Consider the following 18,415-nt stretch of genomic DNA (forward strand, 5'->3'; position numbering starts at 1 on the left):
AATTTTTCCTAGCATAATATTTTTAAAATTATTTTTCCTACGATGAGGAATATTATAATTGAGTGAGTGCACTAATATTGGTGCCATAATTATTTTATTTGATCACATGAATAATTATGCTATGGTATTTTATTAATGAGTAATATTTCCATAATTATTGTGATTATTATTTAATCACCCTTCTCACATTATTATTTTAATCTCTCAAGCATGTGACTAAATACCACAAGTTGCCAAGTGAGAGTGTAGAGATTAGAGAGAGAGACTAAGGCATTAATTGCCAAATATTTGATAAGATTCACAAATCTTTCCTTAAGATTTCCAAATCCAAGCATATCTTGCAAGAATTCTCTCTCACTCCTCACTCCCTCATTTTTGACACCACCTCTCTCCCTCACTCCACAATTCGGCACTCTCTCTCTCCCCTTCATCTCTCATCTTCCTCCATTAACATCCATGGTAGAACCTTCCGAAGCTTCCAAAAATTATACAAAACACATCAATCCACTCCAAAATCTTGCCTAAACACCTTCAATCTCCTTGGATTCAAGAAGATCATTGAAGATTGCTTCCAAGGCTAGAGAGAGAAAGTGTGATTGTTGGTGTAAAGTTTGGGTAAGTGATGTATAAATTCATAGATATGACTTGTATGAGGTTGTATGTGAGTATTCTTGAAAGATTGAAGCAAGAAAGATCTATGATTAGATTAAAGATTCATGAGTGTTTATAAAATTTCAAAGAGTTTAGTTTGGTAAAAATTAGGACTTTCTTGCCTATGTGTCTATTAAGTGATTTGATTTATGATATATGTTTTTGAGCATGATACTAGTGTCTAAGTATGTTTGATTAGGTCTTTTGTTGGCTAAGTAAAATTTGACTTAATTTAGTTTATGTGAGTTTTTGAGTTATATGGTGAATGAGGTCATACATGAGTGTTTGAGTAATTTTGACCATGAAAATGAAAAGAGAATTGAATTGATGCGTTCGTTGAAACGTTTTCCTTGAGATTTGAGTTCATGATGTAAGAGGAGAGTCGAGATTGAGTGTGATGAGCATTATGTTGTACTTGAATGTTTTTGAGTGCTATAAGTGTTTAAAAATGAGCTTTGATGAGTTTTCTTTGAAGGAATGTTGAGTTGAGCATTTAAAGAGTTTGAGATGAGATTTTGGTGAATTTCGTAGGCCTACTGACCTACTGTGATCGACGGTTTGTCGATGTCTAATAGTCTTGAAACTTTTATAGTAAGTCCCTAAATGAGTCAGAGAAAATGTGAAATTTCAAGTCATTTGGACTTCTTTTAGTATTTTTATAATACAAAACCTAAACTGCACATTACTACCGGGAATTTCAGAGAAAATGGGAAAGAGTCATTCTTTTCAGTAGCTTCCTCTGTGATGTAGCTTTTCAAATTTTTATGGTATTAACCTTATTGTGTTAGCTAGATATCCACAAAATGTGAGCCCAGTTTGACAACATTTACTATTTTTCAAAAATCCAAGTTTTCGATTGCTCAAAACTGCCGAATATGGTAGACTGTAGTAAAATAGTCATATCTCCTAAACCACTTGGAATTTGTTATCCTACTTTTTTTTAAATGAAACTAGACTCAAATATGTTTCGTTGGGTATGGAGTACGACTCCATTGGAGGTCTGTACCGAGTCTGGTGAGGTTTTTAAGTCGAGTCAGTGCAGTGTGAAGGTTGTTTTTGACTTATCTATGTGTGAATTTTATATGCTTATGTGTTCATGCTTGTTTATGTGCTTGAATGCTATGAGTATGATCCGAGTTGAGAGTTAAGTCGAGAGTAGGACGTGTGAATCCTTAGAAGTTGAGTATACCTAGGGATTGAGTCTTATTGGGTAAATAGACGTTGAGTGAGAAGTTATCGTTGAGACGAGATTGGATTTTAGTAATGAGTTCTAACTAAGGTTTGTTTTATCACATGAACCTTCGATGACGATGATGATGAATTATGAAGACCGAGCGAGACGAAGAAGTAAGTCGCCTGTTTTCTTTCCGAAACTAGCGAAGGACTTCAGGTGGGCAATATTTTGAGTATATGTATATCCTACGAGCTTTCTAAAGTGATTTAATGATGTTATGAGTTGATCAAATGCTTTGAGATAAATGATGTTTGAGAACTGTTTGACTTGCCAATTTTTGATGTTGAGCTTGTATGTTACCCTCTACTGATGAGATGAGATGAATTCGGTCCTGCCACAAGCGGGATTTTGTGCACAGAGGTGACTGTGAGCCGTCTTCGGGTCGGCCGGTCACGGTACTTGAGAGGGAGGCCTACTTCTCAGTACCTTTGATGATGAGTAGTGGATGTGGTACATACATGATGAATGTTTAAACTCCGCAGTTACTTTATTATGATGTTATGATTATTAAAACTGCATGCACAGATTCATTTACGCTAAATTATTTCTGTGTATTGCTGAGATGTGGCAAGCTTCAAACCTATAGCTCTAAGAGCACCTTTCTTGATTTTCGGCGTTTGTCCACTGAGTATTATGTACTCACGCCCTGCATGTATTTCTAAATGTGCAGGCTAAGCGAGGAGCGAGATTGGTCTGGTGCTGGTGGGGGATTATCTAGTTGATGTATTTACTTTATCGCATTTCCATTTTGTCGATAAAGTCTTGATGAATGAGATACTTTGTTTTTCTTTTGAATTTAAGCAATTTACTCGCGGTTATATGTCTTCATACATATAATCGATTCATCTTTTGCTGCGATACTCTGTATATTGTGAATCCTTATGAAAAATGAGCCATACCCGTTTTGTTTTTTATCTTGAAATTCCTGATATTTTTGGAGTTATGACGATGTTGACGCTTATACCCCTGGAGTTGATTTAAGATGATTTCCTTAACACTTTGTCATACGAGCTTCCGCTTGATGTTCAATCTATTCTTCTGTCTTTTATTCTTTCAAAATAGTCGTATCGATACTCGTTCCCCGCTATAACTAGCGTCGGGAATCGGGCTGCGACAGGGTGGTATCAGAGCAGGTCATCTGCTCTGAGTCTATTGCTTGACTAAGTTGAACCTTTGATTGCTTCTACTCTTTTAAAATTGAGTACTAGTCTAATTTGAATTCTTAGGCTAGTTTGAGAGAGTCAATTCGAAACAGAACCCCAGCACCCCATCTCCTCCGGCTTAACGAGGTAAGAGGTTGATGTTTCTTGTTGCTTTCCAGTTGAGAGCTGAGTTTGATTCACTAATGAGTTATGTATTGTTTTGATGACGAAATTGTTTGAGATGACGGATTCTGATACAAGGCAGTTGATGTGGAATACGAGGAGAGATATTGAGGCTAGTATAGCCGATGCCCTACCGTACCAAACGAGGATGAAGTCGAGAAGAGGCAGCGATACAGAGACAATATAGTGAAGCGATGCGCCGTTGGTTCAGATCTACTGGACTGAGAGAGGGCGATACTCTTGCAGAGTTTCCAGCGCATTACCACCGTTGTTGGTTGGAGGCTAGTATCCACGGGATTGACGAGGCTGAGGCCATCACTCACCTGATTCCACAGCTGCCACCCGAGTGGCAAGACTGGGCGGCTTCGTTGGTGCCGCAACATATCTTGAGGACTAAGTTTGGGTGTTTCGTGAGCGCCGATTTTCGTGGCTTCATCGCGACTTTGAGCCACCGCTACCTTGCTTATGGCGAGCCACCTTCACCGCCGTATGTAGAGTCTGAGGGACCAGCCCAGGGAAGGGAGCTTGTTGTTGTGCCCCCACTTCCCGAGGAGCCGTTTTCGATTGCCCCTCTACCCCCAGCTGATCCGATTCCAGTTTCTTTTGAGCCTGATGTTTCAGAGCCGATGGTCTTCGAGGCGTACTCTCCAGTGGTAGAGCATGACCCGTTTGCTTCGCTATCACTTATTCCTTTTCCCAGCGCTGAGTTACCGCCTTGGGATTGGACACCGGCGACGGCACCTTCGCTATTGCCACCTGTTGAGTCGGCGCAGCCGATTGTTTCTACTGAGCCTGAGATACAGTATGTTCCCTTCGATCCTTATCTGAGGGTTGTCCCGTGCCTGAGCCTGGCACTTTGGCTTTTCAGACGTACATGCACGCGATTTTATATCCACCGTCCCGAGATGCCCAAGAGGGAAGCTCTCGGCCAGCACACCTTGACAGTGATGAGGAGGATCCGAATGAGGAGACTCCAGAGATGACGGTCGGCTACGGATGGACCCAGCCATTGCAGCGTCATAGTACTGCCGACGGAGACGAGATATGGGTACCTATTCCTAGGGTGCCGGTTTATGGTCCGATGGTGGACACCGACGTCGAGGATGAGCCGAGCGACGATAGCGTCTACCGACTGATCGACGAGTACGAGAGTCAGGAGTTAGAGCTGAGTGAGGATATGGATGTTGACGATGCGACGAGCAGGATTTCAGGAGACGACGACTAGTGATCACGTGTATCTAGTAGACGCGTACATATGTATAGATGCATAGTCGATATATACGTATATGTATATATATAGGTAGAGAGGCATAGTATAGTGTGTATGTGTATAGCATAGACCTATAGATGCTTAGTACTTATGATGCTTGTATAGTTGGAGCATCATTTTGAAGTTAGGGCTTTTGTACATGAGACCTTACTTTTGTAAAAGACCTCGAGAGAGAGGCAGTTTTCCTTATATATATATATACAGAGATGTAGATGATTAGTGGGTTTCACTATCTTTATCAGAGCTTTGAAAATGATGATAAATGAGAAATAGAGATTGATGAGAATTACGAACGATGATAGATGAGAAATAGACTGGATGCGAATTTTGAGAATTTTGAGATCACAAACGAGATATAGAAGTGAAGTGAGAAAAAGAGAATTTGTATTGAGTAATGACGAACGACTAGTTTCGAGGCCTATAGTTATATAGTTCTTTTTCCTTTGTAGTATACCTCCGAGAAGAAGAGGGAATAGAAGGAACATAAACCGAGAAGAAGATGAAGAAGAGGAGCAGAGAGACCAACAGTTGAGATAATGCGGAGAAAGAACTAGAGATTTTATCGAAATCTATAGACACGACCTTAATAGGACGAACGTAGTATGGAGACCTCAGGGGATGCATAGATACTATTGACCAATTGTACTTTGAAATAGAAGTACTTTCACTGGGACCGCGCGTATCATCGCTAGAGTAGTCGCGAGAGTAGACTTATTGAGTCCCTATTCCGCTTGGTCGTATTTAAATTTCTCTGCATCCATTCGAACTCCAACAGGAGATGAACTATTTGCTATTGAGAAATTTTTCCAGATCCACTGTGTTTGAGCCTGAGCCGTTTGTGTTGGAAATCCTCACCCCTTGCTTTAACAGTGGACAATTTATTCATTTTCCACTTAGTGGATTGTTTCTACTTCCAGTGTTGATTTACTTCCATCATATCATATCTCAGTTTTATTCTAGTTTTTGTTCTAGCTTTTGATCTTCCTTTGATTGTAACTTCTTCATTATCCTTGAGATAGCACTGGCTATTATGGAATCATTCCATTACTTGAGCTCGTCTTGTTCAAGATCAGACATTTTTATTTATCACATCCTATTCCCTACCACATCCGACAAGAGTTAGGAATGTCTAGGTGACTAGGATAATATAACAAGAAGAGTGTTTGGAAGAAACACGAATTATGGGAGCAGTTGTATACTATAATATTACGGGACGAGCACAACTGTTCGATTATGGATTTTCTTATCTTAGCCAAGTATGAAGAAAGCTAACCATTTCGAGGATGAGAAGAAGTGATGCTAAGTCAGAGTAGGCAATAGCAGATTCAAGGAGATCGAGATGACAGATTAGAGCAGAAAATGTTTTCCACGATAGCAGACTGAGATGATGACTAGTATAGATGTAGCATCGTTGTAGTATTACGGGATGTTTTATTTCCGTTATGCCCCGAAATTAGTAAGAGTTCTCGAAAGAGAAAATTTTCTTATATGTCTGTATGACGATGACTAGAGAATCTATATGCTTGAGTAGAGTTTTGAGCTGATGTTGCGATGATAGACATGAAATATGTCTTTGACGTTGAGTTATGAGAATTGAGAAAATACTGTGATGTTGAGTAAGAGTTTTATGATTTGTGAGTTATGAGAATTAGTTCTAAGGTTGATATATGTTCCCTTAGACTTTTGCCGAGAAAGAGAAATCGATCAAAGAAAGAAATAGAGTTGATAATATGAGATAAGGCAATAAAACCGTAGCTGAATACGAACGTCAGTTTTGCGACTAAGTACGGTATGCCACATATCGAGAAGAGATGAATGAGAAGATGTCAAAATTGTTTCGATCAGGTTTGAGACAAGAGGTACGAGACGATTTAACGAGTCAGAGTGCGGTTATGTGTACTGAAGCATTAAATAGAGCATTTGATATAGAACTGGCAATGCAGCCAGAGAACGTGATTTGAGCTTCAGCACCCCAAACGAGTTAGAGCACTCAGACGTGCAATCCATCCTTTTCTGGACGAGGGCAAGAAGGAAAGAGAAAATGGGACGACCGAAGTCAAGATCCTAAGAAGCCATGGCAGAGTCAGAATGCGCCACCGCGATATCAGAACTGAGACAAACAGCCTTATGTTGGCCCAACTGCCCTAGCAGCAGTAAACCTTCAAGAACCGCGAGGGATACCGCCTTGTCAGAAGAGCAATAAATTACATCTGAGAGAATGCAAGATGAGACAGAATAGCTGTTATACCTGCGGAAGGGTCGGGCACTACTCGAACCAGTGTCCGAATCGTTAGCAAAGTGGAAGCGGAGGACGACCGAGTCAGTTTCGGCCGCAATTCAAAGCAATGGAGGGAATCCTATCGCTACCTCCACCACAACGACAATAGCCAGCCTATCGACCGCGTCAGTCAAGAAGGCAACCACCGGCCCCGCAGGCGAATCACCCTCACCACCAGAGACTGTTCGTGCTTGAGCAGAAAGCACCGGACAAGAATCGAGGAATTTTGACAGGTATAGGCGAGTTGAAAGGTGTACCCATAGTATTTTTGTTCGACACCGAACGTTGAACCTGCTCCACAACCTCTAAAGAGTAACTACACCCATAGGCAGAATTACTACGGTTTCATCCGTGTGCCTTAACTTAGAATTCGAGTTAAGATCGATTAAGCTCAAGGCTAGAAACCTGAGATAGATGCCTATGTGGCACTTGGATATAATTTTGGAATGGAATGGTTAGAAGAAAACCATGTGAAGATACAATGCAAGGAGAGACGGATATCTTTTCAGCCACCTGGCCAAGAACCTACTTCCTTCATTGGTATTGAGAGAAAATGGAAGAAGACGCCGATCATCTCGGTACTGCAAGCAAGAAAGCTGTTGCGGAGAAAAGATACAACCGCTTACGTTGTATATCTGAACCAGAGAGACGAATCCAAGGCAAATGTTGATGACGTGCCAGTCGTGTGAGAGTACAAAGACGTTTTCCCTGAGACTTTACCAGGATTACCCCAGATCGACAACTCGAGTTTACGATCGATTTAGAGCCCGGCGCAGCACCGACATCGAAAGCGCCGTACAGAATGGCCCCCACAGAGTTGCAAGAGTTAAAGCTGCAACTCCAAGAACTTCTAGATTTGGGCTTCATTCGACCCAGTGTTTCCCCGTGGGGAGCACCAGTTCTGGTTGTTAAAAAGAAAGATGGAGGCTTGAGGTTGTGTATCGATTATCGAGAGTTGAACAAAGTGACATTAAAGAATAAGTATCCGTTACCTCGAATCGACGATCTGTTCGATCAACTACAAGGAGCAAGCACCTTTTTACAGATTGACTTGAAAACGGGATACCATCAGCTGAAAATACGATCGGAAGATATTTCCGAAGACGGCATCGTGTATGCAATATGGCATTACTATAAACTCAAGAATGTTTGGAAGAGATGCCTTTCGGTTTGACGAATGCTCTGGCAATATTCATGGATCTCATGAATCGCGTTTTCACGAATACTTAGACAAGTTCGTGTTAGTCTTTATAGACGATATCCTGATTTACTCGAAGAGAAAACGAGAACACGAAGAGCATTTGAGGATCATGTTGGAGAGATTGCAAGCTGAAAAGCTTTATGCGAAGTTAGCAAATGCGAGTTTTGACTGGAAGAAATCAATTTTCTCGCCCATATTGTTTCTGCGAGAGGAATTAAAGTGGACCCAGTGAAAGTTCAAGCGGTACAGGAGTGGAGATCGCCAACCGCACCGCACGAGATTCGCAATTTTCTGGAATTGGCAGGGTATTATCGACGTTTTATTGAGGGCTTTTCAAAAATCGCTAAGCCATTGATGCACCTGCTAAAGAAAGAAGTCAAGTTCGTTTGGATGGACGAATGCGAGCGAAGTTTTCAAAAGCTGAAGAAGAGGCTTACTATTGTCCCAACTTAGCTGTTCCGAAAGCGGATCAAGAGTATGCAGTTTATACTGATGCATCGAAAAATGGTCCAAGATGTGCACTGATGCAAGAGTGAAAAGTTATAGCGCATGCTTCGCGACAACAGAGACCACACGAGATGAGTTATCTAACGCATGATTTAGAATTAGCAGCCATAGTGCATGCTTTGAAGATCTGGAGACACCATTTCTATGGAGCACGGTGTGAGATATACATCGATCATAAGAGTCTCAAATATTTCTTTGAGCAAAAAGATCTGAACATGCGACAAAGAAGATGGCTAGAGTTGGTGAAAGACCACGATTGTGGAATAAATTATCACCCTGGAAAGGCTAACGTTGTAACTGACGCGTTAAGCAGATAGAATCAGGAAGAGTTAGGATTTCTCCTTACTCGAGAAGAGAACCTAATCAAGGAATTCGAGAAGATGAATTTGGACGTAGTAATACCACCACAAACGACAGAAATAATAATTTCTGCACTGAACGTTACACCTGACTTACAATCGAGAATAGTCACAGCTCAGAGAGAGGATGAGAAGATGGAAATGTTTCGAATGAAAATTCGAATCGAGAAAATGGAAAATTATCAAGAGGCGGCAGATAACGCCATTTTTGTTTTAAGAGAGACTGTGTGTGCCTAATAAAGAAGAGTTGAAGAATGAAATCACGAGTGAAGCTCATGATACCCCTTACACCGCACATGCGGAAAGTATGACTACATGCCAAAACTGAAACGACGTTTTGAATAGAGAATAAGAAGCGAGAGATGGCATCTTTCGTAGAAGGATGTTTGACGTGTTAACACGTGAAGGCGCCACTTTGGCAACCTTATACGAATTACACCTATTAGAGACTTCCACAATAGAAGTGGGACCACATAGCCATGAAATAAGGCATCGATTAGCAAAATCGAGAGAAGGAAATCCAACAGTTGAGTAATCACTGATAGATTCTTTTGATGTTAGAAACGATGTTTATGTGAGTTTTCCCTATCATGGGGAGCATGTTATTTTCGAATTAAAGAAAAACTTAAACCGAGATATATATAGGACCTTATGATATGTTAGAGAAGGTAGGCCATATAGCCTATAAACTAGCGTTGCCTCCGAGCTTCGCGAACGTCCATGACGTTTTCCATGTTTCTCATATGAGAAAGTACGTGTTTGATCCAAAACACGTCATCCATCAAGAAGAAGTGTCCCTGGAACCAGATTTGAGCTATGAAGAGAGACCTGATGCTATTCTGGACGGAAGATCCAACAATTGGGGAACAAGTCGATTCCTATGGTAAAAATCCAATGGAGACATCACGGTCAAGAAGAATCAACATGGGAACTTGAAGAGAAGATGAAAGAGAAGTACCCAGAGCTTTTTCCCGAAGGTGAATAACTCAAATTTCGGGACGAAATTTTTTTTAAGGGGGGTGGGATGTAACACCCCGTACTTTTCCTTATTGAGAAATTAACACTAATGAGAGTACTAAGATGTCGAAATACGAGACTTTTTTTTTATGAGAAGATAAGACAGATTGTCTTTAAATATAGATATGAGTGGACAAACCAATGATAGAGTTAGAATGATGAGGTTCGAGAAATGAGTTGAGATAGAGATGCTGATTGAATTGAGCTGATATTTTATTTTATTTTCGACTACCGGGAATAGAATTACCGGATATCTAGATATCAGAGATTTACTGTCCTATTAAGAAAATAGGAATAATGAGTTTGTCATTGAGTCGAGAAAGAAAGAGTGAGGATCTTGATGAAAAGAGTCGGTCAGAGAGACGTCTAGGTTGTCTGTATTTGCCGACTGCTTTGATGTGATGTTATGTGAATTTACGTGACTGATTGATTATGTGATTTTGTTACGTGTGTCTTTAGGACCAAGTTATTATGATTTTTTTTATTTGAGACCTTAGCACTTGGAATTTTGATTAAGTTTCCAAAGCAAGTGCGGATTATTTTTACCGAGAAATCGAATGATGACGGTTTATGGAAATTTTTCCTAGCATAATATTTTTAAAATTATTTTTCCTACGATGAGGAATATTATAATTGAGTGAGTGCACTAATATTGGTGCCATAATTATTTTATTTGATCACATGAATAATTATGCTATGGTATCTTATTAATGAGTAATATTTCCATAATTATTGTGATTATTATTTAATCACCCTTCTCACATTATTATTTTAATCTCTCAAGCATGTGACTAAATACCACAAGTTGCCAAGTGAGAGTGTAGAGATTGAGAGTGTAGAGATTAGAGAGAGAGACTAAGGCATTAATTGCCAAATATTTGATAAGATTCACAAATCTTTCCTTAAGATTTTCAAATCCAAGCATATCCTGCAAGAATTCTCTCTCACTCCTCAGTCCCTCATTTTCGACACCACCTCTCTCCCTCACTCCCCAATTCGGCACTCTCTCTCTCCCCTTCATCTCTCATCTTCCTCCATTAACATCCATGGTAGAACCTTCCGAAGCTTCTAAAAATTATACAAAACACATCAATCCACTCCAAAATCTTGCCTAAACACCTTCAATCTCCTTGGATTCAAGAAGATCATTGAAGATTGCTTCCAAGGCTAGAGAGAGAAAGTGTGATTGTTGGTGTAAAGTTTGGGTAAGTGATGTATAAATTCATAGATATGACTTGTATGAGGTTGTATGTGAGTATTCTTGAAAGATTGAAGCAAGAAAATCACCCTTTTCCTTTCTCCAAAATTTTCGATCAAATGGGTCTTCAACCCTTCAAAAAATTTTCTTCTTCTTTCCTTGATTTGGGGTGAGAAAAGTGATCTATGTGATGTTTGGTGATGATTGATGTGTGTTTTGAAAAGCTATGCTTTGAGATGTAAAATCGGATGAGTTTAGTTTACCCCAATTTGGGAATTTTTGAATTGATGATTAAAATGGTGAATTGATGATGAAGATGAGTCCATGAGATGTCTATGATGATGATTGATGGAGTAATTTGAGTATATGATGTCAATTGATGATTTTGATGTGAGTTAGTTTAATAAAATTAGGGATATGTGTATCTATGCTCTAATTGGTAAATTGATAGATTATATGTGAGATAAATGGGTTAAGATTGAAAGATCTATGATTAGATTAAAGATTCATGAGTGTTTATAAAATTTCAAAGAGTTTAGTTTGGTAAAAATTAGGACTTTCTTGCCTATGTGTCTATTAAGTGATTTGATTTATGATATATGTTTTTGAGCATGATACTAGTGTCTAAGTATGTTTGATTAGGTCTTTTGTTGGCTAAGTAAAATTTTGACTTAATTTAGTTTATGTGAGTTTTTGAGTTATATGGTGAATGAGGTCATACATGAGTGTTTGAGTAATTTTGACCATGAAAATGAAAAGAGAATTGAATTGATGCGTTCGTTGAAACGTTTTCCTTGAGATTTGAGTTCATGATGTAAGAGGAGAGTCGAGATTGAGTGTGATGAGCATTATGCTGTACTTGAATGTTTTTGAGTGCTATAAGTGTTTAAAAATGAGCTTTGATGAGTTTTCTTTGAAGGAATGTTGAGTTGAGCATTTAAAGAGTTTGAGATGAGATTTTGGTGAATTTCGTAGGCCTACTGACCTACTGTGATCGACGGTTTGTCGATGTCTAATAGTCTTGAAACTTTTATAGTAAGTCCCTAAATGAGTCAGAGAAAATGTGAAATTTCAAGTCATTTGGACTTCTTTTACTATTTTTATAAAAAACAAAACCTAAACTGCACATTACTACCGGGAATTTCAGATAAAATGGGAAAGAGTCATTCTTTTCAGTAGCTTCCTCTGTGACGTAGCTTTTCAACTTTTTATGGTATTAACCTTATTGTGTTAGCTAGATATCCACAAAATGTGAGCCCAGTTTGACAACATTTACTATTTTTCAAAAATCCAAGTTTTCGATTGCTCAAAACTGCCGAATATGGTAGACTGTAGTAAAATAGTCATATCTCCTAAACCACTTGGAGTTTTTATCCTACTTTTTTTTAAATGAAACTAGACTCAAATAGGTTTCTTTTGGTATGGATTACGACTCCATTGGAGTTCTGTACCGAGTCTGGTGAGGTTTTTAAGTCGAGTCAGTGCAGTGTGAAGGTTGTTTTTGACTTATCTATGTGTGAATTTTATATGCTTATGTGTTCATGCTTGTTTATGTGCTTGAATGCTATGAGTATGATCCGAGTTGAGAGTTAAGTCGAGAGTAGGACGTGTGAATCCTTAGAAGTTGAGTATACCTAGGGATTGAGTCTTATTGGGTAAATAGACGTTGAGTGAGAAGTTATCGTTGAGACGAGATTGGATTTTAGTAATGAGTTCTAACTAAGGTTTGTTTTATCACATGAACCTTCGATGACGATGATGATGAATTATGAAGACCGAGCGAGACGAAGAAGTAAGTCGCCTGTTTTCTTTCCAAAACTAGCGAAGGACTTCAGGTGGGCAATATTTTGAGTATATGTATATCCTACGAGCTTTCTAAAGTGATTTAATGATGTTATGAGTTGATCAAATGCTTTGAGATAAATGATGTTTGAGAACTGTTTGACTTGCCAATTTTTGATGTTGAGCTTGTATGTTACCCTCTACTGATGAGATGAGATGAATTCGGTCCTGCCACAAGCGAGATTTTGTGCACAGAGGTGACTGTGAGCCGTCTTCGGGTCGGCCGGTCACGGTACTTGAGAGGGAGGCCTACTTCTCAGTACCTTTGATGATGAGTAGTGGATGTGGTACATACATGATGAATGTTTAAACTGCGCAGTTACTTTATTATGATGTTATGATTATTAAAACTGCATGCACAGATTCATTTACGCTAAATTATTTCTGTGTATTGCTGAGATGTGGCAAGCTTCAAACCTATAGCTCTAAGAGCACCTTTCTTGATTTTTGGCGTTTGCCCACTGAGTATTATGTACTCACGCCCTGCATGTATTTCTAAATGTGCAGGCTAAGCGAGGAGCGAGATTGGTCTGGTGCTGGTGGGGGATTATCTAGTTGATGTATTTACTTTATCGCATTTCCATTTTGTCGATAAAGTCTTGATGAATGAGATACTTTGTTTTTCTTTTGAATTTAAGCAATTTACTCGCGGTTATATGTCTTCATACATATAATCGATTCATCTTTTGCTGCGATACTCTGTATATTGTGAATCCTTATGAAAAATGAGCCATACTCGTTTTGTTTTTTATCTTGAAATTCCTGATATTTTTGGAGTTATGACGATGTTGACGCTTATACCCCTGGAGTTGATTTAAGATGATTTCCTTAACACTTTGTCATACGAGCTTCCGCTTGATGTTCAATCTATTCTTCTGTCTTTTATTCTTTCAAAATAGTCGTATCGATACTCGTTCCCCGCTATAACTAGCGTTGGGAATCGGGCTGCGACAGAAGTCCACTCAATGGGTCATCGCAATGCAAGAAGAACTCAATGAATTCAACCGAAATTCAGTTTGGGAGCTTGTGGATCGACCAGACGATGCAAAGGTGATTGGTTTGAAATGGATTTTCAAAAACAAGAAAGACGAAGAAGGAAACGTTGTGAGAAACAAAGCAAGGCTTCTAGAAAAAGGATACAGTCAAGAAGAAGGAATCGACTACGACGAGACGTTCGCTCCAATTGCCAGATTGGAAGCAGTCAGACTCTTCTTAGCCTTCGCAGCTCACAAAGGTTTCAAGGTACACCAAATGGATGTCAAGTGCGCATTTCTCAATGGAGTGCTCACAGATGAAGTCTATGTGGAACAACCTCCAGGATTTGAGGTTGCAGGTCCAGAAAAGGTGTACAAGCTGAAGAAAGCGCTCTATGGCCTGAAGCAAGCTCCAAGAGCGTGGTATGATACTCTCTCAGAATATCTTGTTGAACAAGGTTTCAAGAAAGGATCTGTGGACAGAACTTTGTTCACTCTCAAAGAAGGAGAAGATCTTTTACTTGTTCAGATTTATGTCGATGACATAATCTTCGGATCCAAATCCGAACGCATGTGCAAAAAGTTTGCTGACATCATGACCAACAAGTTCCAAATGTCCATGATGGGAGAAATGAATTTCTTTCTCGGATTGCAAGTCAAGCAGACCAGCGAAGGAATACTGATCAGTCAGTCCAAGTATGCCAAGGAACTGATAGCCAAGTTCGGTATTCAGCACATGAAAACAGTCAAGATCCCAATGAACACAAACTGGAAAGTTGATCCAGGCTCAGAAGGAAAATCTGTCTCTTCGACGAAGTACAGAGAAATCATTGGATCATTGCTGTATATGACTGCAACCAGACCAGACATCGCATTTGCTGTCGGAGTATGTGCAAGGTATCAGTCAGATCCAGAGGAAGCTTATTTGGATGCAGCGAAGCGAATACTACGATATTTTAAAGGCACACCCAATTTAGGATTGTGGTACCTAGCAGACGACAACATCAAGCTCACCAGATACTCAGACTCAGACTTCGGTGGATGAAAGCTTGATCGCAAATTAACCTCCGGAACATGTCAATTCTTAGGCAACAAGCTCATCTCATGGTTTTCAAAGAAGCAGACTTCAGTCGCCACCTCCACAACTGAAGCTGAATATGTTGCTGCCGGAAGCTGCTGCTCACAACTCATGTGGTTAGTCCAACAGTTGAAGGACTATGGGATAGACGAAAAGGAAGTCCCAATCTATTGCGACAGCTCCAGTGCTATTGCAATCTTCCTGAATCCAGTTCATCACACCAGAATAAAGCATATTGCTATTCGACATCACTTCATCCGTGATCATGTCGAAAAGAAGAATATCTCTGTGGAATGGATTCCCACTGCTGTTCAGAGAGCGGACCTGCTAACCAAGGCTCTTCCAGAAGAGAGGTTCAATGATCTGTGTGGAAGGATCGACCTCATCAACCCTGAAGAGTGATGCTGTGTTCGAAGACTTTCTCAAACAGTCATGCTGACTGGTGGTCTTCCTTTTGCTGTTCAACACTCACTGACGTGGAAAGCAATGAAGTCAGAACGCTCATCTGAAGAAGAAGTCATCCTGATGATTCAACCAGGATCAAGTGGTATCGACTGACTACAATGATCAGTCGATCAGTAAGTATTTTTAATAGCTTACGCCTTTTTAAATCAGTTATTTCAGTTAAGAGCTTTGAGTTTTAGTTCAAAATCTTTCTCTAACTGATCAGTTTCTTTAAAAATCTTTAACTGATTGTTGGACAATGGAATATCCGAGAAGGACAAGTGTTTTACAAAAAGGAAAAATCTGTTTTGATTGAACTTGTCAATATCTTCTCTAAAAATCTTTCCAACCTTTTGCCTCTGTGATAAAATTTCTTGAGAACCTCATTGACATGACATAATGTAATGATGCCTCTCACCGTTTTGAAGTCTCAGTCCCCTGCAGTGACGGCGGACGTGAAAATTTCTTCAAAAACATTTTAGGCACAGTCTTCGAAAAACCTTTCATCCTCCTACTTGGTACAAAGTTTGTCTATTTAATACCATGTTGTCTTCACTCTTTTTCTGCATCAACTAACAACTCTCCACAGCCTTCACTGTGAGAAAATTTTCAAACCTTCAAAGTTGCAGAGAAATTTTGTTCCGACTAAAGGAGAAATCTATGACTGCAAAGTCATGGAGTGGGAGAATGACGCTCACATACTTGGTCTTCACCGGACCCTTCCACTGGATCTCAACGTCTCTCCGACGTCAAAGTTTGCTCTACCCTCACTTGTATCCAGCGAAGCGAGTGTCTTCCATCCTCATGCCCGAACCATATGGCTTGAAGTACCTGTCTCAAGCAGACGAACTTCACCTGATTTTTCAGGCAAGCTTTGCACCTTTCGTAAAGCTTCCATGTGGTGCAACAACAATGAGCAGGAGCTCGTTGTCAACCGGCGCAATATCGACAGTGCGAGTCCTCATGACTAACACTGATTCAATTTTTCATCCTCACCTTCTCTTTCCTCCATGTATGACGAGGCGCGTTTTGATATACTTCTTTCATCAAAGCCTTGCCATGCATTTCCTTCGTTTCTCCTCCCCACCTCTCGCACTCCTCTAATTCTTCTCTTCACGTCTGTCTATTCGCCCTCCGGATTGTATGCATAGATGCATCTCATGCTTATCTCTAACATGCTATGCATACTTTCCTTTCCTACACCCTGCTCTTCTCCATCTCTCCGTCTCCATCTCTTCTCCGTCTCCCTTCTCATCCCTCCACCTCTCCACTGGCGTCCTCTTCCTTCTGTATCTCAGGATCACTTCTCCCTTTTCAAGTTCTCCCACAAGTGCTTGAGAATCGGAGTTGAAGTCCTGTAACACCTCGTACTTTTCCCTATGTTGAGAAATAGTGTCTTAACACTAATGAGAGTACTGAGATGTCGAAATACGAGACTTTTTTTATGAGCAGATACGACAGATTGTCTTTAAATAGAGTTATGAGGGAATAAACCAATGATAGAGTTAGAGTGAAGAGATTCGAGAAATGAGTTGAGATAGAGATGCTGATTGATTTGAGCTGAGATTTTATTTTATTTCCCACTACCGGGAATAGAGTTACCGGATACCGAGTTATCAGAGATTGACTGACCTATTAAGAAAATAGGAATAATGAGTTTGACATAGAGTCGAGGAAGAAAGAGTGATAACCTTGATGAAAAGAGTCGGTCAGAGAGACGTCTAGTTTGTTTGTGTTTGCCGACTGCTTTGATGTGATGATATGTGAATTTACGTGACTGATTGATTATGTGATTTCTGTGACGTGTGTCATTATGACCAAGCTATTATGATTTTATTTGAGACCTTAGCACTTGGAATTTTGATTAAGTTTCCAAAGCAAGTGCGGTTTATTTTTACTGAGAAATCGAATGATGCCGGTTTATGGAAATTTTTCCAAGCATAATATTTTTTAAATTATTTTTCCTACGATGAGGAATATTAAAATTAAGTAAGTGCACTAATATTAGTGCTATAATTATTTTATTTGATCACATGAATAATTATGCTATGGTATTTTATTAATGAGTAATATTTCCATAATTATTGTAGTTATTATTTAGTCACCCTTCTCACACTATTATTTTAATTTCCCAAGCATGTGACTAATTACCAAAATTTACCAAGCGGATTGATTGAGAGAGTAGAGATTGAGAGTGTAGAGATTGAGAGTGTAGAGATTAGAGAGAGAGAGATCAAGATTTTCTTAAGATCTCAAAATCTTCACAAGATCATCCAAATCAATTCATATCTCTCAAAGTAATTCTCTCACTTCTCCTACACACCATTTTCGGCCATCACCCCTTCTCCCTCATCTCTCACTTTCCACCATTTTCCCCCATTGAAGAGACCTTTGGAGCTTCCAAAAATTATACAAAACACATCAATCCACTCCAAAATCTTGCCTAAACACCTTCAATCTCCTTGGATTCAAGAAGATCATTGAAGATTGGCTTCAAGGCTAGAAAGAGAAAGTTTGATTGTTGGTGTAAAGTTTGGGTAAGTGATGTATAAATTCATAGATATGACTTGTATGAGATTGTATGTGAGTTTTCTTGAGAGATTGAAGCAAGAAATCACCCATCCCTTGTTTTTGAAATTTTCGATCAAATGGGTCTTCAACCCTTCAAAAAATTTTCTTCTTCTTTCCTTGAATTGGGGTGAGAAAAGTGATCTATGTGATGTTTGGTGATGATTGATGTGTGTTTTGAAAAGCTATGCTTTGAGATGTAAAAATCGGATGAGTTTAGTTTACCCCAATTTGGGAATTTTTGAGTTGATGATTAAAGTGATAAATTGATGATGAAGATGAGTCCATGAGATGTATATGATGATGATTGATGGAGTAAATTGAGTATATGATGTCAATTGATGATTTTGATATGAGTTAGTTTAATAAAATTAGGGATATGTGAATCTATGCTCTAACTTGTTAATTGATGGATTATATGTGAGATAAATGGGTTAAAATTGATAGATCTATGATTGGATTAAAGATT

General features: G+C 39.3%; 1 long non-coding RNA gene across 1 annotated transcript; it reads left to right on the plus strand.

Annotated features, from left to right (window-relative positions):
• The first annotated feature begins 413 nt into the window (after positions 1 to 413).
• LOC131004165 (uncharacterized) lies at positions 414 to 2,781 on the plus strand. Its single transcript, XR_009094918.1, has 3 exons — positions 414 to 615; positions 1,981 to 2,041; positions 2,556 to 2,781. It is a non-coding gene; the product is annotated as an uncharacterized LOC131004165 (long non-coding RNA).
• The last annotated feature ends 15,634 nt before the right edge of the window (positions 2,782 to 18,415 follow it).

This window comes from Salvia miltiorrhiza, unplaced genomic scaffold, assembly GCF_028751815.1.
Source record: "Salvia miltiorrhiza cultivar Shanhuang (shh) unplaced genomic scaffold, IMPLAD_Smil_shh original_scaffold_350_2, whole genome shotgun sequence".
NCBI lineage: Eukaryota > Viridiplantae > Streptophyta > Magnoliopsida > Lamiales > Lamiaceae > Salvia > Salvia miltiorrhiza.